We start from the raw sequence: 24,346 nt of genomic DNA, 5'->3' as shown, positions 1-24,346 counted from the left end.
GAGAGAGACAGCATGGTGGGATAGAGAGAGAGACAGCATGGGGGGATAGAGAGAGACAGCATGGGGGGAAAGAGAGAGACACAGCATGGTGGCGAAAGAGACAGACACAGCATGAGGGGAGAGAGACAGCATTGGGGAGAGAGAGATAGCATGGGGGGGGAGAGAGAGAAACAGCCTGGGGGTAGAGAAAGAGAGACAGCAAAGGGGAAGGGGCGCAGTTGGTGATGTCATTTGTATTATAAATATATATTTTAATGTGTCCCAGTTTTACTTTTGTAAATCTGGTCACCCTCCTTATATGACACACAGATACCCAGCAAGCTCTCAGGAACCCCCCCAAATTACCACAATACATATATGTATATACTGCACCGACACACTTTATTCGAGCAAATACCCGGTATGTACCTGGCAGATACCTGGAATGCGCCGCTCCTCACCTCTGACAAGCCACGTTGCGTTTGCCTTCCCAGCCTGGGTTCATGCCTGGCTGATGGGCGGCTGATCTGTTAAATGATAATGATTAGGATTTAATAGGCTGCAATGCTTCGCGTGTCTACCAGATGGCATAAATTCATGAATTGTAATGCAGTATATATATATGTACTGTGCAGTATTGCAGCCAGCGGGAATAAAATGCTTCAATCCCTGCCTGGAAAATAACTCAATGCACTCGGGCAGAAAACAGTCACAAACCTCAATACACCCGGGTATACCCGAATTCGTGGGACTAGCCGAGCTCGAATAAAGTGTGTCGCCAGTGTAAGTGTCAAAAGGAGTGCTACTGGGCGTGGCTAATTGTATAAAACAAGAAACAAAGAAGTCCAGAGCAACATCCAATGTGACAAAAATACACAGTGAAATACTGTACCTAGATATCTCTTGAAAAAGGGTAATTTAGTTAACCCTTTGGCCAAAGCGTATAAGCCTGCGGGCCACTGTCAAGGCATGACCATAATATCGCAGGTCCTAACACTAACTGATTAAAATCCTTATTTACCAGAAGCATGAAAAGAAAACTTGCTTACTTGGACAGTGGGGAGGGGAGAGCTTTAAATCCTGGTTGGGTGGAGCGACTAACCTCCAAAACAGCTGGACAAAGTTATCAACCACACAGATACCCAGCAAACCATCAGAAACCTCCCAAAATTACCAATATATATATATATATATATATATATATATATCCAAACGAAGCCAGTCAGCACACTGATGGCATGGCCCTGAGGAAGGTCTCCATGTGGGACCGAAAACGTTGGCTTACGTGCATTTATGTTTTGAATACAATTATCTTTGGATTAACCCCTTGCAGTTTGCTGTCTCCTTACTGGTCCTTGGACTGGTTCAGCTGATATATATATATGTGTGTGTGTGTCAAAAGGAGTGCTACTGGGCGTGGGTAATTGTATAAAACAGGAAACAAAGAAGTCCAAAGCAACAATACAAGGCTTTTGTGTATCTGTTTGCTTCAATACAGTTTATTTTGGATTACTCCTTGCTGGTTGCTGTCTCTTTACTGGTCTTTGGGCTGGTTCATATGTTATGTGGATTCCTATGGGACTAGCAACTGCCTTTTGCCCTACATTAGAGTGCTGACAGCTTGTTTTGTGTATATATATATATATATATATATATATATATATATATATGCAGTGGTTGACAAATCACCAAAAAATCTACTCGCCACACAAAAAAATCTACTCGCCACCTAGTACCAAACGTGTGCTGCTTGGGAAAATATTTACTCGCCCGGGGGTTAAATCCACTCGCCCGGGGCGAGCAAATGTATAGGATTGTCGAACACTGTATATATGTGTGTGTGTGTCAAAAGGAGTGCTACTGGGCGTGGGTAATTGTATAAAACAGGAAACAAAGAAGTCCAAAGCAACATCCAATGTGACAAAAATACATAGTGCAATACCTATATATCTCTTGAAAAAGGGTTAAGAGAATGGAGGGATGGGGGGGGGGGAGAGGGAGAGAAAGGGGTGTGTACAGTATGTGAGAAGGGGACAGAGAGACAAAGGGGAAGGGGCGCAGTTGGTGATGTCATTTGTTTTATAAATATTTTTTTCATGTGTCCCAGTTTTACTTTTGTAAATCTGGTCACCCTCCTTATATGACCTGGAAAATTGAATTTCTATAGGCATCAGGAGGAAGTAAGCTTAATGTAAATATAAAAGGTTGCGCTAATAATATTCATTATTGCCAGGTCAAGAAAGTCAACAAACTACAATATGTGTTTCATATGAAGCATTGTAGCATTACCTGGGTATGGCAGTCAGTAGAGTGAAGCATTTGTTTGTCTCATAGCTCTTATATGCTCACTGAATATTTATTTCCACCCACACTTGTGTCATTCCACTCTGCTACTAGGCAAGAAACACTGCAGTGAACACATTGCCCATTGATTGCTTCTTCACTAAGCAGTGAGCTTTTGCGCAAGATTGGGAAATTTGTAATCCCACGATAAAAAATGAAGCCAGACGCGGGATTCACTAAGACATGAAGCGCATTTGGTTAGGTGCGAGCAAAAATATGCCCGATCGCGCGAGCTGTTTTCTTCCCCCTGCTATTGTGCTTAAAATTCTACAGCACGATAGCTGATAGAAAAAAAAGCAGCCTGTAAGAGCTGCATGGAGACGCTTATTTTTTTATTGATATGTGTGTTATGATACTGGTGTAGATAAGCAGGGGGTCTCCTGAGCTGAACCGCATTGTTTCAGCCTCAGGGACCCCCTTCTTCATGAGATACAGGCCTCGTTATGGGGTGCCGGTACACCCCTGCAGGATTTAAATCCCCCAGTCACGTGACACGGGAGCATTAAAAGCACAGGGGATACCGACACCTCATAACGGGGCCTGTATCTCGGAAGTAGGGGGACCCCGAGGCTGAAACCACTGCGGTTAAGCTCAGGAGAACCCCTACATATGCACACTAGTATTAAAATGTATATGTATACTGTATGATCACCTGTAAGAGCCGTGCGTCTCTATGCAGCTCTTACAGGCTGGTTTTTTTTTTCAATCAGGTATCGTGCTGTTGAATTTTAAGCACAATAGCAGGGGGAAGAAAACAGCTCGCACGATCGGGCATGTTTTTGCCTGCACCTAACCAAATGCGCTTCACTTCTTAGTGAATGCCGCGTCTGGCTTCATTTTTTAGCGTGGGATTACAAATTTCCCAATCTGGTGCAATAGCTCACTGCTAAGTGAATCGACCTTTATGTCTGTTAGTCAGAGCACCTCTGGTTATTCAATATTTCTCAAATGTGTCCTGTCCCTGGACAAAAGCATTACCTAGCAATTTAGATGAACAATTGTAATTCAGTGTATATCATATTTTAATGGCATACGTCTAATTTAATGAGTATTGACATACTCTATGTTCCCATTTAACAGTATAATTAAATGTAATTATTACAATAATCGCTCATTTATTATTTCTTGAGTGGTTTGTTTAAGCTAAAGAATTTCCCCATAGTGTTTTCTGCAATAAATAGTGAGGATGCCTTGATGACCCTTTGTCTCATTATATTACACCTTTTATAGCAAGTATGACATTGATGTAAAAATATGCATGTCCTTTTTATGCCCTGATTCTGTCATATCACCAGAACCACCATTTTTGATAGCTCATTCCTCTAACACATTCTCCCACAGTAAATCTTCTGTTAAAGCAGCAGTACGGGTTCACTATATATATATTTATAAATATATATATATATATTTTTTTTTAAATATATATATATATATATATATATATATATATATATATATATATATATATGAGAGATGGCAGTTGGCCCACTACTATCCAGGCAAAAAACAGATGCTTATCCCATATGAATAGAACAAAAAATAATTACCAGATTGGGGCCCAGCAATAAGAGACAGCACACTGCATGTAGTCATCAGATCAAAAACTGTATTCAATCACAGGGCACTACAACCAACGTTTCGGTCACCCAGAGGGACCTTCATCAGGGTTGTGCCTGTGAGCACATGCACATGTCTTAGACAAGTCTGCAACCCTGCCTTTCACCATTATCACCTAGCATACAGTGCTTCCACTGCAACAAGGGATTCTGGGAAAAGACATGCAAATGAGCACACAGTGACAGCTTTTGCCTGAAATCCATTTTACAAGTGTAACATGGCTGGACCAGATTGCCTTTCTGCCTCCTGTCATGTAAATCTTGATAGCTACAGGTTGTGGCAGACAATCCTGTGGGCATCGACCCGCCTCATTCTGACTCCCTTAGTGATAGAAGTGGTGGTGACATGGGAATCTGTGTGCAGCCTATCATGGTGCAAATCCTGTGCTTCCAGTGGGTGGTAGGGGGGGGGGATGCTCGCTGTTAACAACGCTTTTATGCACAGCATGGGAATTAGATGCAAAGCCAGAGAAACTTCTCACAGCCATGTTTCAACCTTAATGGAATCAGTGTGAAGTTGGTTTCTCTGGCTTTGCATCTGATTCCCATGCTGTGCTTAAAAGTTGTGTTAACAGCGAGCATTAGCTTACAATGGTTCCATGTAAAAATGGATTTCAGGCAAAAGTTGACACGGTGTGCTCACTTGCATGTCATTTCCCAGAATCCCTTGCTGCAGTGGAAGCACTGTATGCTAGGTGATAATGTGAAAGGCAGGGTTGCAGATCTTTCTAAGACATGTGAATGTGCTCACAAGGGATCTTTTTATTTGCAATATGCTATACAGTGGAGGTTTCTTGTTGCCTTTTTCACCCACCATAACTTAAAATGTATGTACAGTATGTATGTATGTATGTTGCCCCCTTTCCCCGTAGCTAAGGGAAACTACCTGTGCTGCTGTTACCTGCATGTCTAAGAGGAGACCTGATCCTCCGCTACTGGGAGCCTGGGGTGATCACGTTCGTTGGTACACACCGCCTCCACCTGAGAGAGATCCTAACGTAGTAGGATTACCCCTCACAGGACCCAATAGTCAGTAAACACACACCAAGTATATAACAACATATTTACTGATATATAAACAGGCAACACTATAATAACAAGGCTATGCTAGGCCATACCTACACAGTACATCCACAGTGTAAGCCCACACCTTGTCCACACCCCAGTGAAGTTCTCCCAAAGTTATGAGGGTGTCCTGGTCACTTAACCACCCGGTGTCCACAAGACAGGCCCAACCCAAAGTGTGGGAGGAGTAGCGCTACCCCTGTGTATGGAAATTGGTACACATAGATTAGATACCTTCCTGGTCTTAGGCCACACCAGGCCGCCTTGGCTGATGGGTCCGCTGGGCCACTGTAAGGAATCGGGGAACACGTCATTTGCGACGTGTTCCCTCCTTACCTGCATTACCGCAGTCCTCCGCTCTGGCACCAGAGCGTGCGTGCACCCCCGCTCTGTTTACAGAGCACGCGCACATGTGCAGTTCTTCTACTGTGCCACGGAGCATAGCTCCGCTCACGCGGTGCACACGTGATGACGTGCTCCGTCCCCCAGCTGCGTGTCAAGTGTTCTATTAGCCCACTTGTCTCCTAGCCTATCCGTGTCTCCGCGGAGGCCACACATCTGTCCACCTCCTGTCTCATTGGATCTGGTATCCTTTATATGCCTTGCTTATTCATTCCTGCTTTGCTGAGCAAAACTGGTTGTAGGACAATGGAAAAAATGTGTGGTGCTCTGAAAAAAAGCCTCAAAATATTTTTGAAAAATTGCAAAGTTCAATAAATTCATATAATGTTTCTTGAGATGAAACCCCTCACTAATCAATAAACGGTAACCAATCCATAGGACATAAAATAATCAAACATTAATCACTTCTCCATTGTAATCTGACTAGTGGGCTAGGACCCCCACAAGCAATGTAGTAAAGGGCCACACAATAAATAAAGTGTCCCAACATAAAGCATCAGAATGGAGTGTTTGCCAGTGATAAAATAACTCACATTTAGAGTAGGTGTTTGTCCTTGAGGATGTCAGAAATGTTTCTTTTCCAATAGGGGATGTGCTTCCGTTTTTTCTATAGTTGAAATAGACACAAAGCAGGGAAAAAGCAGGCACTGTTTCTCAGGAAAAACAAAAACAAAATTCAATGAAATCAAGGAGAGCGTGTGCCCATAGAAAAATGATTTAATGGAACCAGCAAAAAGATACACCCTCTCCTTGATTTCATTTAATTTTGTTTTGTTTTTCCTGAGAAACAGTGCCTGCTTTTTCGCTGCTTTGTGTCCATAACTGGTTCTAGCTTTGAGCTCCTTCGATTTTTTGTGCCTTTCACCCTTATCATGTGTTTTCTCTGCAGGTTGATTCTTTGTGTACCGACCCGGTTTGAACTTGGAACCTCTCTGGATACAGACCACGGCTATACGGATCAATACTACTGTAACTTCTCCAAACCAGACCATGGCTATACTGATCAATACTACGCTTACCTCTCCAACCCCAGACTACGGCTATACGGATCACTACAATTTCCAATCTCTCCAACTCCAGACCACGGCTAACGGACTTTACTATTCTAACTTCTCCAACCCAAGATTCTGACAAGTATTTGTTAATCCACTCTCTCCAATCCAGATCCAGCTATGTTGACAATCCACCTGCCAGGCACGCTTCCGATGCTGTGGGTGCGGGGTTTGATACCATCCCACCTCAGTTCCGGTGTCCTTTCTTGCTCGTGGGTAGCACAAACATTACAGTATGCACAGCCCAACGAACATGGACCCCCTGGGGTGGGCCAAGCCCTGACTCCTGATGAAGCTTTTTGATAAGCGAAACATGTAGAGTCAAGTTGCAGTAGGCTGGACGAGCTCCCATTATTGCCCTGTGCCAGTCGTTCCAAACCGAGACCGATCGCAAACCGGAAGTGACGCGACGAATCGCCGGAAGTGACGCGATGCATCATACCAGCAGGGGCTGACGGCAGACAAACGAGCCACTCATCTATAGTCTTATGTGTCTATGCACATTGTGTAAATGTAAGTGTAATATTTGCTGCTTAAATATACACATCAATTGAACATGCAATGTTGCACTAAAAGTGTCATCTCTGTTACATTGAGGGAAATCACGCTGAGACCATATGCCTTCTATCAATGGGAAGAACCTAAACCACATTGATTCACCTATTGCTGTTACCCAATTGGGAAAGTGTGAGTCTCCATTTCTGTGAATACCTAGTTGTCGTTTATATTGGAATTACTACACTATATTATTATATATATATATTTTTCACATATGGTGACATCTGCGCTCCCCAAAAGCTACTTCGTACATTGGCAATCCGACTGCCAGGCACGCTTCCGATGCTGTGGGTGCGTGGTTTGATACCTTCCCACCTCAGTACTGGGGTCCTGTCTTACTCGTGGGTAGTGCAAGCATTACAGTATGCTCAGCCCAATGAACATGGACCCCCTGAGGTGGGCCAAGCCCTGTCTTCAATTTCTGAACATTTCCAATACCTGGATAACCACATTGATTCTCTTACTCAAAATTTGGCCACGGTTTCCCTTAACCAGTCACAGTCCAGAATTATTAGACCTGCTACCTTGTCTGTTGCTTCCCCTGAAGCTTCACTCTCGAGCCATGTCTACCCACTCCCAATCATTTTGCGAGAGATCCCCAGGGGTGTCGAGGTTTCCTCAACCAATGTGACATAAAGTTCGAGTTAACTCCTTCCTGCTTTTCTTCTGATAGATCTAAGGTGGCATATATCATTGCTTTACTAAACTGAGATGCATTGGCATCTCCCATCTGGGAGCAGAGACCGGAGATTGTTCAAGACTTTCCACGTTTCAAGAAAGAATTTAAACAAATCTTTGCTACCCTTGGCTGTAAGATTACTGCTGCCTCCTCTTTATTTTAAATTTCTCAGGGTCACAGACCAGTCGCAAGATATGCTCTGGAATTTCAGACCATCGCGGCGGAGACGGGTTGGAACGATGAGGCACTTTCTGCGGCTTTCTGGCAAGGACTCTCGTAGATGGTAAAGCATGAATTAGCTGCTCAAGAGAGAACCACTGTACTTGAGGATCTGATTGCCATGTGTATTAGGGTGGATCAACGCCTTCAAGAAAGGAGGCTTGAGCGCCATCACTCTCGTTCTCTCACATTTACGGCTCTTGTTCCCAATGTTTCCCCTTCTACTTTCCCAGCTCTTGAGGCTCCAGAACCAATGCAGTTCGGATGTCATCATGTAGAGGGAGAGGGGGTTGGCCCGGTATTAAAGGGGTTGCATCCCATATGGCCACCCCCTGACCTCACCAGGGAGGCAATGGGTTAACTGGACTGCGGTCCAGGCATGTGGCTTACAGCTTGTCATGTCAGGAATATGTATGTTCCCCTGTTCCCATGTTTCATTATAATCCTGTATTTAAAGTGCATTTCTGTATCTCTGGTTGTGGAGGTCGCAGAGAGTTGAAATTTGGCCAATATGTAGAGTCACTGTAGGCATTAAAAACTGGCAAATTGCGACCCACTTGGCCCACCAGAACGGAACTTATTAATATGTGAAGATATTAAAGTGTATATGGTATTTTGGATCTGCTCTGAAAATGCAGACTCCATCTGCTATTCTAATAGGTCAGGAAGGGCAGCCGGATGATTTAGCATAAGCCCTGTGATCAAAAGTTAACTGCCCTGATTGATAACACTAGGAACCAAGTACTGATCAAAAGACTCTGCCACTCTAACTGTTTACCTGAGGGCGGAGAAGCATCAAACTGGAGTGGTTTGTAAGTGTTATATCTACGCCTACAAACAATGAAGATCCTGCCAGATACTTCATCTGGTAGACTGGTCGTCGCCCCTGATTTAACTAGCGGGGGGGCATGGGTTAAACTGTGTTTCCACGTTAGGGATTGGATACAGATAATTGATCACCAATAGTCTGTATTCAATGTTAAGAATAGGGTTACAAAGGTATATAAACTGTGTCAACTCTACAGTTTTTGTTGCACTTCTGATTTCATCTTAAATGTCATCGGATTGCTGGAAAATTGCTAGCTGATACTTCTCCATTCCCCAACTCTAAGTAACTGTTACCTTCTTGCCTGTTAATTGTACTATATTGCTGTGTTCACCTTTTTAAGGAATAAATATATTTTATTATATCTAAGCCTCGTTCTGTTCAACCCAGATATTTGGTGTTTATTATAACTTGACATAAGTTACCGTGACACATAACTCTCTCCTTCTGAGAAACAACATCGGAAAATGGGAGGATTGTGCCTTTACTGCGGACTGCCTGGTCACCTGCTGCTCCACAGTCCCACGAAGCCGGGAAACGCCCGTGCACCGTGCCCTAGCTGCGTGTCAAGTGTTCTATTAGCCCACTTGTCTCCTAGCCCAGCGGTGCGCAAACTGTGGGGCGCGACCCCCAGGGGGGGCGCGACACTGCCGACGGGGGGCGCGGGGTTTACAGAGGCCCCGCGCGCTTCCCGAAGGCACTTAAATTAAGTGCCGGGGGAGCTGCAGGGCCTCTGTAAACCTAACTTACCGTGGCTCCGGCGGCTTCCTCCCTGTGTCGCCATGGCAGCGCGGCGTCAAAATGACGCTGCAAGGTCATGTGACGTCACGTTGCTATGGCAACGTGACGTCATTACGCCGGAGCGCGGGTAAGTTGGGGTTGGGAGGGGGGCGCGGGAGTGAGGGGACAGCCGGCAGGGGGGCGCAGGGAAAAAAGTTTGCGCCCCCCTGTCCTAGCCTATCCGTTTCTCTGCGGAGGCCACGCCTCCGTTCCGCCTCCTATCTCATTGGATCTGGTATCCTTTATATGCCCTGCTCATTCATTCCTGCTTTGCTGTGCATAACTAGTGTTATTGTGAATAATAGTGAAGCAAGGCACAAACAACTCAAAATGTGAACAATGATAGTAAGTGCAACTAATAATAAGTGCAATGTACAATATGTGCCAAATAATAAACTTCAACTGAAGACAAATTAATAATAAATGACTCTGCTCAAACCCTCTGGTGGGACCTGTTTCACTGGTTCCAAGAAGTGTGTTAGATCTCATACAATCCAGGAGGAGCATATATGGGAAACAAACAAGAAGAAAACAGTGCAAAATTTAAGTGTAGATGTATTGACAATGAGGTAAATAATAGGGTGTAGTCTTGGTTCTGATGGTATGCTACTCACAAGATGTCAGAAGTAAGAATGCGTTTAGCAGATAGGGCTGCTACCCATGGGGTATACGTGGTGTGTGGATCTCCCTCCAGGCTCGTCTTGTCAGTGGGATGGTAGTGTATGTAAAAAAGGGGAAAGAGCACTACATAGCGCGATCAGGTGGATAATAAACTTTATATAAAAAACAGATATAAAAATGCGCACTTACAATGTGCAAAATTAAAACAAGCGTTTGTCACAATATATGTGTGTAGTGGGTTCACTGCAGCTCTCACCGCCTCCCCTGGATACTCCAAGTCTCCATCGCCTGCAGTGTGAGATCGCAGCTCCTCTCTTTGCGTCCTTCTGTGCGTCTGACGTCACAGCTCTAACGTTTGGGAAACTACGGGTCGCCCACTAGTCCAAAAAGCACCACTCTACGCGTTTCGCCCAGTCTTGATAGACTGCATCCGGCTTCGTCAGGCGTGTGTATGCTTGGGGTAAAAGGTGCCTATATATACCCTATTCTATCCAATAATATAATTATCTAAAACAATTAGACCAATGCCCATAGCGCTAAGTGCAATTTGATTAGGCAAAGCTGTACTCATTATTAAATAAACTCGATTAAAATGAGATAACATTATGAGAGTATGTAATAAATAACCCCAGTGATAGGCTGTATTCAGTATAATTATCCCTATATATTATCGCTATAGCCAAAATAATTACTGTTATCCCCTAGTATAATTTCATGCACCTTGTAATATGATAATTGTTAGTAGGTTATTTTGATAACCGATACACAGAGCACTGTCTCTATTAACTGACCCATTATTAATTAATTATTGAGTCCTAGTTCTCTGGTTTCACTATTTATAATAGTATCATATGCTTAAATATATTTATCCTCCGTGATCAAAAAATACACTTATAGTCTAATTTTATCTCCTCTATTGACGTTTCATGATGTCTAAATATGTATTATATACTCTCATAATGTTATCTCATTGTAATCGAGTTTATTTATTAATGAGTACAGCTTTGCCTAATCAAATTGCACTTAGCGCTATGGGCATTGGTCTAATTGTTTTAGATAATTATATTATTGGATAGAATAGGGTATATATAGGCACCTTTTATCCCAAGCATACACACTCCTGACGAAGCCGGATGCAGTCTATCAAGACTGGGCAAAACGCGTAGAGTGGTGCTTTTTGGACTAGTGGGCGACCCGTAGTTTCCCAAACCTCAGAGCTGTGATGTCAGACGCACAGAAGGACGCAAAGAGAGGAGCTGCGATCTCACACTGTAGGCGAAGGAAACTTGGAGTATCCAGGGGAGGCGGTGAGAGCTGTGGTGAACCCACTACACACATATATTGTGACAAACGCTTGTTTTAATTTTGCACATTGTAAGTGCGCATTTTTATACCTGTTTTTTATATAAAGTTTATTATCCACCTGATCGCGCTATGTAGTGCTCTTTCCCCTTTTTTACATACACTACCATCCCACTGACGAGACGAGCCTGGAGGGAGATCCACCCACCACGTATACCCCATGGGTAGCAGCCCTATCTGCTAAACGCATTCTTACTTCTGACATCTTGTGAGTAGGCATACCATCAGAACCAAGACTACACCCTATTATTTACCTCATTGTCAATACATCTACACTTAAATTTTGCACTGTTTTCTTCTTGTTTGTTTCCCATATACACACATAATTAGTGTTAGCCATGAGCTCCTGCATTTTGTTACGTCTTGCTCCCTTGTCCTGTTTTTCTCTGCAGCTTGATTCTTTGTGTACCGACCCGGCTTGAACTTGGAACCTCTCTGGATACTGACTATGGCTATACGGATCGATACTACTCAAACTTCTCCAATGCAGACCACGACTATACAGATCAATACTACGCTTACCTCTCCAACCCCAGACCACAGCTATACGGATCACTACAATTCCAATCTCTCGAACTCCAGACCACGGCTAACGGACTTTATTACTCTAACTTCTCCAACCCAAGACTCTGGCAAATATCTGATAACCCACTCTCTCCAATCTAGATCCAGCTACGTTGATGTCAAGAATCGGCATCCCCCGCACTCCCCACACAGAGCACTCTCTCCCCCCAGGGAGTCCCTGGACACACAAAACAATCCTGCCTTACCGACCTCTGCGGCTCCCCGCCCCTGCCGCCGTCGCGGGATCACTCCCCTCGGCAATTCCTCTGCTCAACGCCGGGCGCGCCCACACCCTCCCGCGCGCACACCTGCACCATCCACTGGCTCGGTCCACGCGCGTACACGCGTTACGGAGCACACTCATTCTGCATACTCTTCTTCCCGTCCCCCGGACCTCAGGCTCCGCCCCCGCACACCAGACGAGCATACTCAGGTTACCAACAAGACTCATCTGGCCTGTTATGCCTGCACCAATCTGCAATGTCTCCCTGTAGCTCTTCCTGTCCCGCCTCCATTCCTAATTGGACTTTCCTTCTTTATCTAGCTCCTCTAACATGGCTTGGACTACGACCTATCTCCGCTCTCCACTCCCTGACCTCGGCAAGGCATTCTTCACTCTCTCTCTCTACAACCGGTACCAGCAAGTATTGTCTACCTTACTACACCTGGCCTGGCAACACTTCATACCACACTCTGGACACGCTCCCTTTGCTGCGGGTGCGTGTATTACCACTTCCCCCTTCAGCTCAGGGGACGGGTCTGGTCTGCGGGCAGCACCGGCGTAACATTATGTCAAGCCCACAAGACGCAGACAAGACCGAACTTCAACAGTTTTTCTCCAATCTGCTTCAGCAAAACCAGGCCATGGCGGATCAAATTGTGGCACTTACACGCCAAGTCGCAGTACTCTCAGACCGAGTACCGACCGCAACCTCGCCAGATGTAAGCCCCCACTCCGCAAGCGCAGTTAGCATCTCCAATGTAAGGATTCCTCCCCCCAAGCCTTTTGCAGGTGAACCGCAAGAATGTAGGGGTTTCCTAAACCAGTGTGAGGTACAGTTTGAAATGGCCCCCCATCTCTACAATACTGGTCGCAAGAAGGTAGCTTACATTTATAACCTCCTCACTGGCAGCGCCCTAGCTTGGGCTTCCCTGGTTTGGGAGCGACATTCTGATCTTACCCAAGATTACCGGCATTTAAAGCAGAGTTCCAACAAGTATTCGATTCCCCCGCTCGTCGGGAAATGGCATCTGTTTCTCTTCTCCAGATCACTCAGGGACGGTGAATGGTGACACAGTATGCTGTGGAATTCCGGACTCTAGCAGCCGAGACTAACTGGGGACAAGAGGCTCTCATCTCCGTATTCTGGCAAGGCCTGGCAGATCCCATCAAGGATGAACTCTCTCGCCAATCCAGGCCGGATCAATTGGAGGTCCTCATTGATTTGGCCGTCCGAGTGGATCAACGTATCCAGGTACGCCGCTCAGAGCGTCAGCGCACTCGCTTCCATAACTTTCAGGTTCCGTTCTCCAGTACTCCCAGCAGCACTCCTGCTCCCCCAAGTGCTACCACACCTCTTTGTCCTGCACTGGAGTTGCCAGAGCCAATGCAATTGGGGGTACAACGCATCCGCACACCGATACGGCAGTTCTGCCACGCCGGGGGATTGTGTTTCTACTGCGGATCCATGGATCATCTGGTTCGGGAGTGTCCACTGCGTCCGGGAAACGGGATCACCCAGTGAGTACTGAGGGGCTCTCTCTGGGTGAAATGTCTCCACGTCCCCTTCATAAAGGTGAACTCCCTAAGAAACTTACATTTCCAGTCTCCCTTTCAGGAGATAAGTTCCAGACTTCTACCGTCGCTTTCATTGACTCAGGAGCTGGAGGAAACTTCGTGGACCTTGAATTCGCCAGGTTAAAGTGCATACCGCTCGTGAGGAAGAAGGTTCCCATTGCACTCGTCGGTATCGATGGACGTCCTCTTACCCCGGCCCTCATCTCCTTAGAGACAGCCCCCTTGCTTCTGTCCTCACATCTGCACAAGGAGATCTTAGTTCTCGATGCCATTCACGCTCCTGGGATACCCATCACCCTTGGTCTTCCTTGGCTACAGCTTAACAATCCTCTCATTGACTGGACTTCCTCTGCTCCCATCTCCTGGAGGCCGAGGTCAGGCGAGACTCATCAACTGCTGGCCAATACCTCTGTTCCCGAAGTTATTCTACCTTCTGTTTACCATCAATTCCGGGACGTTTTCAATAAGGTACAGTCAGACCTTTTGCCGCCACACAGGACTTACGATTGTCCGATTGATCTGGTTCCAGGTTAATCCCTACCCAAGTCCAAGACCTACCCCTTGTCGTTACCAGAATCTCACGCTATGGATAAATATATCCAGGAGAATCTCAATAAAGGCTTTATTCGTCTCTCCAATTCCAAGGGGCTGGGTTTTTCTTCATCAAGAAAAAGGACGGGTCGTTGAGGCCTTGCATCGATTACAGGGGTTTGAACCACATAACTATCAAAAATCGTTACCCCCTTCCCCTCATTACCGAACTGTTCGATAAATTACAGGGGGCCAAGATTTTTTCCAAGTTGGATCTACGTGGTGCCTATAACCTGGTGCGCATCAGAAAGGGGGATGAATGGAAAACGGCCTTCAACATGCGTAGTGGACACTACGAGTATCTTGTAATGCCTTTCGGCTTATGTAATGCTCCCGCTGTCTTCCAGGATTTCATCAACGACGTCTTTCGTAAGGTACTCAATATTTTTGTTATAGTATACTTGGATGATATCCTGATTTTTTTCCAAAGATCTCCAGGACCATATACGCCACACCTCCTACGTCCTTTCCCGTCTCTGTGAACACCATTTGTACGCCAAACTGGAGAAGTGCACCTTTCATCAGGTATCTACTCCATTTCTGGGGTACATCATTTCCGATGAGGGGTTTATGATGGACTCCGGTAAACTTCAAGCAGTTACTGAATGGCCAAGACCCAATTCTCTCAAAGCCATACAACGTTTTTTAGGGCTCGCTAATTACTATCGTAAGTTTATACAGAGTTTTTCTACCATTGCAGCACCCCTCACTGCGCTCACCAAAAAAGGAGCTGATCCTTCTGCTTTGTCATCCGAGGCCATCTCCGCTTTTGAGACACTCAAGGAAGCTTTTATATCTGCACCTATTCTCCGTCATCCCAACATTGAACTTCCCTCCGTCCTGGAAGTCGACGCTTCTGATTGCGGCTCTGGAGCCGTTCTTTCTCAGAGACCCATGCCTCAAGATAAGTTACATCCCTGTGCATATTTTTCCAAGAAATTCACATCCGCCGAGAGGAACTATGACGTGGGTAACAGGGAACTTCTGGCCATGAAGATGGCTCTTCAAGAGTGGAGACACCTGCTGGAGGAGTCAAAAGAGCTGTTTACTATTCTCACGGACCACAAGAACCTTCTTTACATAGAACACAAATTCTTCTGGTGGAGGGGTTGCGCTTGGTGATAGAAGGTGGTCGAAGGTCTCATTCATCACATCCATGCCACCCTCCTGCTCTGGCGTCGGGGATACAGGGACATGAACACCGAGCAAATTATGTATCCCCGCTATGTCAGTCTCTATCTTCTCCATCCGTCGATTCATCTTCTCCATCCGTTGATCCATCTTCTGCATCCGTTGATCCATATTTAGCATCCGTTGATCCATATTTAGCATGGTCTCCAGAAGCAGATCTATTTTTGCCAGCACAATAGAGTTCCCGGGGATATCCACACTTATCCCATTCAGCATCCGGTCTAACGAGCTGCTTCTTTTGCATGGCGTGCTGTGGACATCTGGGTGGATGGGTGCTACGGAGGATGAGATGGGGGTTCCATGGAGAGAAGCGGCAGCGTCGTCGAAGAAAGGTGGAGGTGGTGACCTGTGTATATCCGGGAGAGGAGAAGCGGCAGCGTCGTTGAAGAAAGTGACCTCTGGATTTTCGTCTAAGCGCAAAGGAGAAAGTGACCCGTGAATTTCAGGGACACCAGCGGCAGCATCGTCGAAGAGCAGTAGAGAAGATGGGCTGAAGATATCCAGGAGAGCGGCGGCAGAATCGTTGAAGCGTATTGGAGGAAGTGGTCTGCGGGTTTGTTGGGTTGGCTGCCATTTGTTTTGCGTTGAGTGTACATCACCTTATTTCTTCTTGACATAATAAGGCTGACGTCTATTAAAACCCTTAGCCTTTGGGGTCAGCAGAAGGTTTTCTTTATTGGCCTTAGCCTGTCGCTTTGGCCTTGGCTTGGAAACTGCTGCTGCCTTTCGCTTTTTCTGTGTGATAGGCACGGCAGAGGCGAGTGGCTTCCGGCATCCGTAGAATCGAGATTGATCCATGGAAGCAGATGGCACAATGCAGTATCTGGACAAGGGCAAGTTCAGATAAAGATCATCGAGTGGTGGGCTATACAAAGTGTGTAACCTTTTATGCATGGCGACGAGGTAGAGGTGTTGAAAGTGGGCGTACTCTAATGTGAGTCATTAACGTATAAATACACCATCCATTTTGTGGATTCACTGCACATTGAATACACATCGACTAAACATCGAATATACATTCTTGTGTTTGTATTTCTTTCTACTCGCAGCAATGCCTGTTAAAAAGATTTCAAAGGATCTCAGCATGCGAATTAAGGAGATGTACATGAGCGGACACCAAATTGCAGATATCCAACGCTGGTTAGCTACTTCTGGCCTCGTTGTGCCATCAACCACCGTGAGCTATCATGCACACGGAAAACCAGACAACGCACGAGGACACCAACGGTAACTAACGCGTAAGTATATTTATATAACTAAATTTATTTATTTTTTTATAAAATATTGTACTGTAGATCTACTAGTGTACTGTAATAGTGTACTGTAGATCTACTGTATCTAATTTTATAGTTATTTCGGTATATTTATATAACAACGGTATATGTATATTTTTTATATTGCTGCATATTAATAGAACAATATATTGTGTACTATCGATCTACTGTATCTAATTTTATAGTTATTTCGGTATATTTATATAACAACATTATATGTATATTTTTTTATATTGCTGCATCTTAATAGAACAATATATTGTGTACTGTCGATCTACTGTATCTAATTTTATAGTTATTTCGGTATATTTATATAACAACGGTATATGTATATTTCTTATATTGCTGCATATTAATAGAACACTATATTGTGTACTGTAGATCTACTGTATCTAATTTTATAGTTATTTCAGTATATTTATATAACAACGGTATATGTATATTTTTGAAGTGAAACTTCTTTAGTGGCACCTATTCTGATGGGGTAAAACGGGAGAGATGGGGGACAAATGTGAAACGGAAGTGACGGCAGGGCTTCCCCATCCCTCCCCCCCACACGCCTGCTGTGACATGCGGTGCCGGCGATAGCCGCCGGCGCCACTCCTAACGGCCGCCGTTAACCCCACACGTCCGCTGCCATGGGTGTACAAAGATGGCTGGCGCAGAGCTTCCGGTGCTGCGGGTGTGGGTGTAGTTAGATGGCGGAAGCCCCGCAAGTCCTCCGGCTGTGAGAGGAGGAGCCGCTGCTCAGCCTCTCTCCTCCCTAACTCCGCTTCCCCTTCCCTGTGTCCCGCTGACTGAGCGCCGCCGGGGCCGGAGGTGGAGAGCCGCCATTCCCCCCATACGTCCACACAGACATGGGAGGTTGAAGCGCATGCGCAGATTTGACCGCCGGGTCTCTCAGGCCAGGAAGCTATCTGCATCCGTTGATGCGAGGCAGCGCATGCGCAGAGTCGTCCGCCCCTCGTAGTGGCCTACTACACTGTAACTCACTGGATTGTTGTTTTTCTGTACATTGTAGGGAGACAACTCTTCTGGTCGACAAAATAAGTGAGAAGAATGATGAGAAGAGTGCATTAAGGGTCAAATACACTCTGCAAGAAAATCACAATCTCACTGTATCCGAGACCAGCATAAAGAAGATGAGACGCAGAATTGGATGGAAATATGGACGTGTGAGGTTAGTACTGGACAATACAGGAGGTAAAAGTGTTGTTTAAGAAACTGTACTGTACCTCTAAAACTAATTATTCCTTGTCATTACAGACCGTACCCCATGATAAGGGACGTTAACAAAATCAAAAGAGTGGTCCAGGCCCAGGCATGGATCTTCAGTGGGGAAACTTTCCAGGATTGCATCTTCACTGACGAGTCTACTGTATCGCTGGAGAAATTTGCCACCTTTGCATTCCACAAAAAAGGTTGCATATCTATGAAGCCGCGGCCAAAACACCCAGTGAAGATGCATGTGTGGGGTGCCATCTTTAGGCGTGGACCAGGATGCATTGTCATCTTTGAAGGTAAAATATAAAATATAATGTAGCCTTATGCATTGTACTGTATTAGTGTGCAGTTTTTTGAGCACTTTTCTTTTCTTGTTATAGGAATCATGGATAAAGCTTTCTTCCAAGACAAAATTGTGCCTGAGATTGTGGAATACATCACACGCGAGTTCCCGGGTGGTCACCGTTTCTACCAGGACAACGATCCGAAGCACACCGCGTCAACAGCGCATATCCTTGAGCGCGGTATCAACTGGGTGAAGACGCCAGCGGAGTAAGTGCGGTAACCGTGTCTCATTTTTTCCCCACTGTTTTTACTGTGTACTGTATCTCTTAAACTAAATGTCCTTTTTTTCCAATGACAGATCGCCAGACTTCAATCCGATCGAAATGGTCTGGCATCAGCTGAAGGACCATATCCGAAAAGTCGTGAAACCCTCCAAAAAGGATGAGTTGGCGAAAGGCATACTGAGTTTTTGGAACGATGTACTCACCGTGGAACGATGCAATAAATATATTTACCATATTGCGACTGTGTTGCCCATTGTGATCGCGCGTAATGAGCAAGCATCAGGAAGGTAGTATGGTATACTGAAGTAATGTACTGTAGTATTGTAAGTACAGTATGATATAGGTAAGTATGGCACAGATTTTTTCTTTCCTAGTAGTCAGAGTATACAGTAGTTCCAGTATAGACTAGTTTGATAGTATTACGGTAACTGCATACTGTAGTCCAATATGGAGTAGCTATACAGTACACAATGCCATAATACAGTATGCACCTACAGTACAGTAACTGCTCAAATTACTTCTTTCCAGAGAGAGCAGCACCAGCCATCTGGTTACAAAGTATTTAACAGTAGTCAGAGAATACAGTAGTTCCAGTATGGACTTGTTTGACAGTGCTAACAGCGTACTGTAGTCCAATATGGAGTAGCTACAGTATACAGTACACAGTGCCATAATACAGTACAGTATGCACCTAACTGCTCAATTTATTTATTTCCAGAGAGAGCAGCACCAGCCATATGGTGCTGAACTATTTAACAGTAGTCACAGTATACAGTAGTTCCAGTATAGACTAGTTTAACAGTACTACACAGCACACAATGCCATAATACAGTATGCACATAACTGCACTAATTTTTTGTTTTCTTGTCTTTTCAGAAAAAAAGGATGGACTGGGAGAGAGGGGGGTTTCGTGTACAGTCTGTGAACTGTTTGTACAATTAAGTGTACAGTATCTAAACAGCAGTAATGATGTACACAAAACCTCTCCTCTCTCAATGAACTACTGTACTGTACACAGAATGAGGAAGAAGATAAAGACGGAAAAAATTATATTACTATATATATTATTATATATTATATATTATTAATTAATATTATTATCAATGTGCATTATTCATGATTATCCACCGGCCCTCAATTTCCATCTGACAGAAGAACTTAATAAAGACTGCATTATGTATTATTCATGATTATTTTTATATTTGTTTTTTTTGGTTCCTGATAAAATAAAATAAATATGTATTTACATTCTTGATAATCATAATCATTGACAACAACCCCCGCCCCCCACACCTACAGTACACCAAAGAAAATGAATGAATGACAAAACAACTTGAATCCGTTAATGGTTTTTTAACTCTCAATTCTCACAGTGCTGTGCAAATCAGATTTACATATCAAATTCGAGAAGGGATTTTTCCAAAGCGTTACCGTAAACAAAGCCTCAAAGGGTTGGAGGGGGGGGGGGTTGTGTGAGTCATGCGCAGTAATCAGCTAGCTCCCATCTCAAAGAGGATTACACACAGGCGCAGTAAGGTGACGCTCGGCTAGGGACGGATTAAGAACACAATGGCAAACTTCAGAAAATGAATGACTCTGTGGAGGTGTCTGTCGATAAGAGTTTCAAATCCTTGAGCAAGCCTTGTGTGTGCATGGGATAGGGGGCTACAGGGTACAGCTGCATGAAGTTCAAAGATAATGACATACTTTAATTTCAAAAGGCAGTTCATCATAATAATATGATCCCTACACTCCCAAATACAGTACGTAAAAAGCACACAAATCAACCATGTGCAGTCAAACGCACAGGGTTGCAGTCAAAAGCTACAGCACAGATTGAATATCATAATATCAAGATGGTTTTTGCAGGCTCGTGGAGAAAAAAAAACATTAAAAACTGAGGAGAATTTTTTTTTTTTTTTTTGGTCACTCACTCAAGCAAGCAGTGGTGGGTGAAGTTACAGGTGCATGCGCAGTAATCATCTGCTGTCAAGCAGGAATCTGATTGAAACCAGAAAGACACACGTTCAAAGGAATGGCGTGGGAGAGATGTACTGCACTGTAGATAAGATAAGAAGTTGAAATATCCTGCAGTGCAGCAAATTATCCTGTGTGTGTGCGGGGGCGAGCGAGGGGAGAGCGCTGCATATGCCGAAATGTGACAGTGTTACAGTACTGTACACACCTGTGCGTTTCAACAATTTTCAAATGAGACATGCAAATGCATGTATACTGTAAATATGCAAATTTACAATTACTGCGCACGCACACGCAGACTGTGTACTGACGTAGGTTGAACTGCTAAGGTATTAGACTTCCAAGACAACAGCTCGTGAACGCCCCCCTGAGTTTTTAGACGGCATTGCAGTATTGCAGACAGCAAGAATAAAATGCTAATATCACGAGCGCTAAAATAACGCAATTCACTCCGGACTAAAAAAAAAAACGCATCTGACCGAGATTATCAGAGCGCCGCGCATATAGCCGATTTAGGATAAAGGCGGCCGCCACTGTATCCTTATTCATCCTGATCCTAAACTGCCTTTCACCCTAGAAGTAGATGCATCAGACATCGGTGTTGGTGCTGTCCTTTCCCAGAGGAAGAATCCTCAATCCAGATTGCATCCCTTTGCATTTTTCTCCCAAAAAAATTCTTCCGCTGAGTGCAATTACGATATCGGGAATCGGGAACTCCTGGCTGTGAAATTAGCATTAGAAGAATGAAGACATTTTCTGGAGGGCACTGAGAATCCCATAACTATCTTAACAGATCATAAAAATCCGTTATACATTGAATGAGCACGTCGTCTTGGAGCCCGTCAAGCCAGATGGTCATTATTCTTTTCAAGATTCAATTTCATAATATCATATCTGCATGGAACAAAAAATTTCAAGGCTAACGCCCTTTCCCGACAATTCTCTTCGGATGATAAATCTGAGGACCAACAAAGGCCTATTCTCCCTGCTAAGTGTATTCTTATCTGCAACCACCTTCAACGTTCTCAAAGATATTGTACGACAACAAGATCACACCCCTGCAGATTTCAATATTCCCGAGGGTCGTCTGTATACTTCTCCTACACACCGCAGGAAAGTTCTCCAATGGAGTCACTCCTCCAGAGCCGCTGGTCACCCAGGTACCAGGAGAACTTTAGATCTGATTTCCAGAACTTTTTGGTGGCCCAGGATTCAGAAAGATGTCAAGGACTTCGTAGCCGCGTGCCCAACTTGTGCCAGGACTAAGACTCCCAGGAATCTTCCTTCAGGACTTCTCCAGCCCCTTCCTGTTGCCAACCGACCATGAACACACCTGTCCATGGATTTCATTGTGGATTTACCGGTATCCAAGGGCATGAATACGATCCTGGTGGTCGTGGATCGATTTTCTAAACAGTCCCACTTTATGCCTCTCAAAGGTCTTCCCAATTCTTCCAACCTTCCCGTGTATTCATCAGAGAGATCTTTCGACTTCACAGAGTACCCCTGGTTATCGTGTCTGATAGGGGTTCACAGTTTGTGTCTCGCTTTTGGCGTTCTTTTTAAATACAACTGGGCATTTCTCTACATTTCTCCTCCGGGTACCACACACAGACGAATGGTCAAACTGAAAGGACCAATCAGTCCCTAGAACAATACATAAGATGTTTTGTTTCAGATTCCCAAGATGACTGGTCAGAACTTTTGCCCTGGGCAGAATTCGCCCATAACAACGCACAAAGTGGATCTACTCTGGAATCCCCATTTTTTGTAAATTACGGGTTCCATCCTTCTACACTCCCTATCTCTGTATCTTCATCAGGGGTTTCCGCGGCAGACGACAGGATTAAAGCATTGCAAGATCTTTGGAAAAAGGTTCAGGCAAACATCAAGACAGCTACCAATAAGCAGAAGACCCAGGCTGATCGCCACCGTAGACCTGCTCAGGAATTCAAGATTGGCGACAAAGTTTGGCTCTCATCCAAGAACATCAGGCTGAAGGCACCGTCTATGAAGTTTGCAACCAGATTTCTCTGTCCTTTTTCTATCTCAGAAAGGATTAATCCCATGGCGTATCGTCTCGCGTTACCTCCTTCTATGCGGATCCCATCCGTTTTTCACGTCTCATTGCTTAAGCAAGTGGTCCAGAATACTCACTCAGTTCATTCGCCTCCCACTTCGTCTCATATGGTACAAGGCCAACCTGAGTATGAAATACAATCCATTCTGGACTTAAAGTTCTCAAGAGGCTCATTACAGTATTTGGTACACTGGAAGGGTTACGGCCCAGAGGAAAGATCCTGGGTTCCTAATCATCATGGTCATGCTTCCAGGATAATCCGTAACTTCCATTCCAAATTTCCGGATAAGCCTTCATGGAGTCGCCCGGAGGTCGCTCCTAGAGGGGGGGTACTGTGAGGATTCGCCGTTCCAGCGTTCAGGGACCATCCCCTCACCTGGCTGTACGTTGTGGTCGCTCGTCTAGTCGCCCCGCTGATGCGCGCGGTAGGCTCTGTCCCCGCTCTGTTGTTAAACAACACCAGCATGGCAGTGATGCGCGTTCCAGGCTCCGCCACCGCTCTGATGTCTCAAGGAACCGGCCTGGGAGTATCACACACTCTAAGTCCCGCCGTCTGAACTCTGTGACACGTGCAGCCTGCAAGCAACCTCCTACCTGATCGGCTGCATCATTGGACAAACCTGTGAGTACCAGTAGCCTATGACGATTCACTTCCTGGTTCCACCCCTGCCTGTTATTGGAGTCTCCTTCCTTTTATATGGAAACAAAAGAAACAGCACACAACGCCAAACAGTGAAGCAAGTAATGCTATATATTAGTAATTACAGGGTAATAAATCTGCGTACATCAAAACAGTGGAATAGGTGCATTTAGTGTGTTTCACACAAGTTACCACTCAGCAACTGTTGTCAGAAGAGTCTGCAGCTTGCTTCTCTCAGCGGGGGCGCTACGTTGGTTCAGGAGCAGGATTAATGTCCAAAACCCCTCATCCAACAGTACATCGCTCCCAAGGGGATTTCCCTTTAAGGCAACCACGATCCGTTGCAGGTATTGGTGCTTGGTGGGACCGCTCGTGCTTCCAAGCCGTCTGGTGCAGCTCGTGTAGCTCAGCGAGCAGATCCACTGTACGGGGGTGAGACCTCAGCTCTGCAAGGGTACACTCGGCGTGCCACGTTGTCGCTCCGTCACGGGATACTGCGTGATGACGTCACAGTCTCCGCAGCAGCGAGGGAACCGGCAGGGAGGCAGTGAAAGTCTCTCAAAGTCTCTCAAAGTCTCTCATATGCCCAAAATTACCACCGGGAGTAATACTAGCAGGGTGAAGCCAATGGAGGCAATGGCAATATTAAGGCACTAGATAAAAATCATCCAACATGTTTCGTAGAATAAACTACTTCTTCAGGGAATAATTTGGCCATTACCCAGAGGCCTTAAGTACCTAACAAAGATGTCTCATTGGTCAAACAATTAAAAATGGACCAATCATCTAGACTAGGTAATGGTTAAAGTGATAGGGAAAATGAAATCATTACTTTTAAAACAACAACTTTATTAACTACATACATAATAAAAAGATTTTATAAACATATAAACTAAACCTAGCATAAATAATTAAAAACATGCTGGAATAAAAGAA

General features: G+C 44.9%; 1 long non-coding RNA gene across 1 annotated transcript; it reads left to right on the top strand.

The window, feature by feature from the left end:
* Positions 1-16,772: 16,772 nt before the first annotated feature.
* Positions 16,773-18,396, top strand: LOC142492027 (uncharacterized). Its single transcript, XR_012800679.1, has 3 exons — positions 16,773-16,884; positions 17,942-18,100; positions 18,187-18,396. It is a non-coding gene; the product is annotated as an uncharacterized LOC142492027 (long non-coding RNA).
* The last annotated feature ends 5,950 nt before the right edge of the window (positions 18,397-24,346 follow it).

The sequence above is a fragment of the Ascaphus truei genome, chromosome 4 (assembly GCF_040206685.1).
Source record: "Ascaphus truei isolate aAscTru1 chromosome 4, aAscTru1.hap1, whole genome shotgun sequence".
Taxonomy (NCBI): Eukaryota; Metazoa; Chordata; class Amphibia; order Anura; family Ascaphidae; genus Ascaphus; species Ascaphus truei.
Note: the sequence above shows the minus strand (reverse complement) of the source record. Positions and strands in the feature narration are given on the sequence as shown.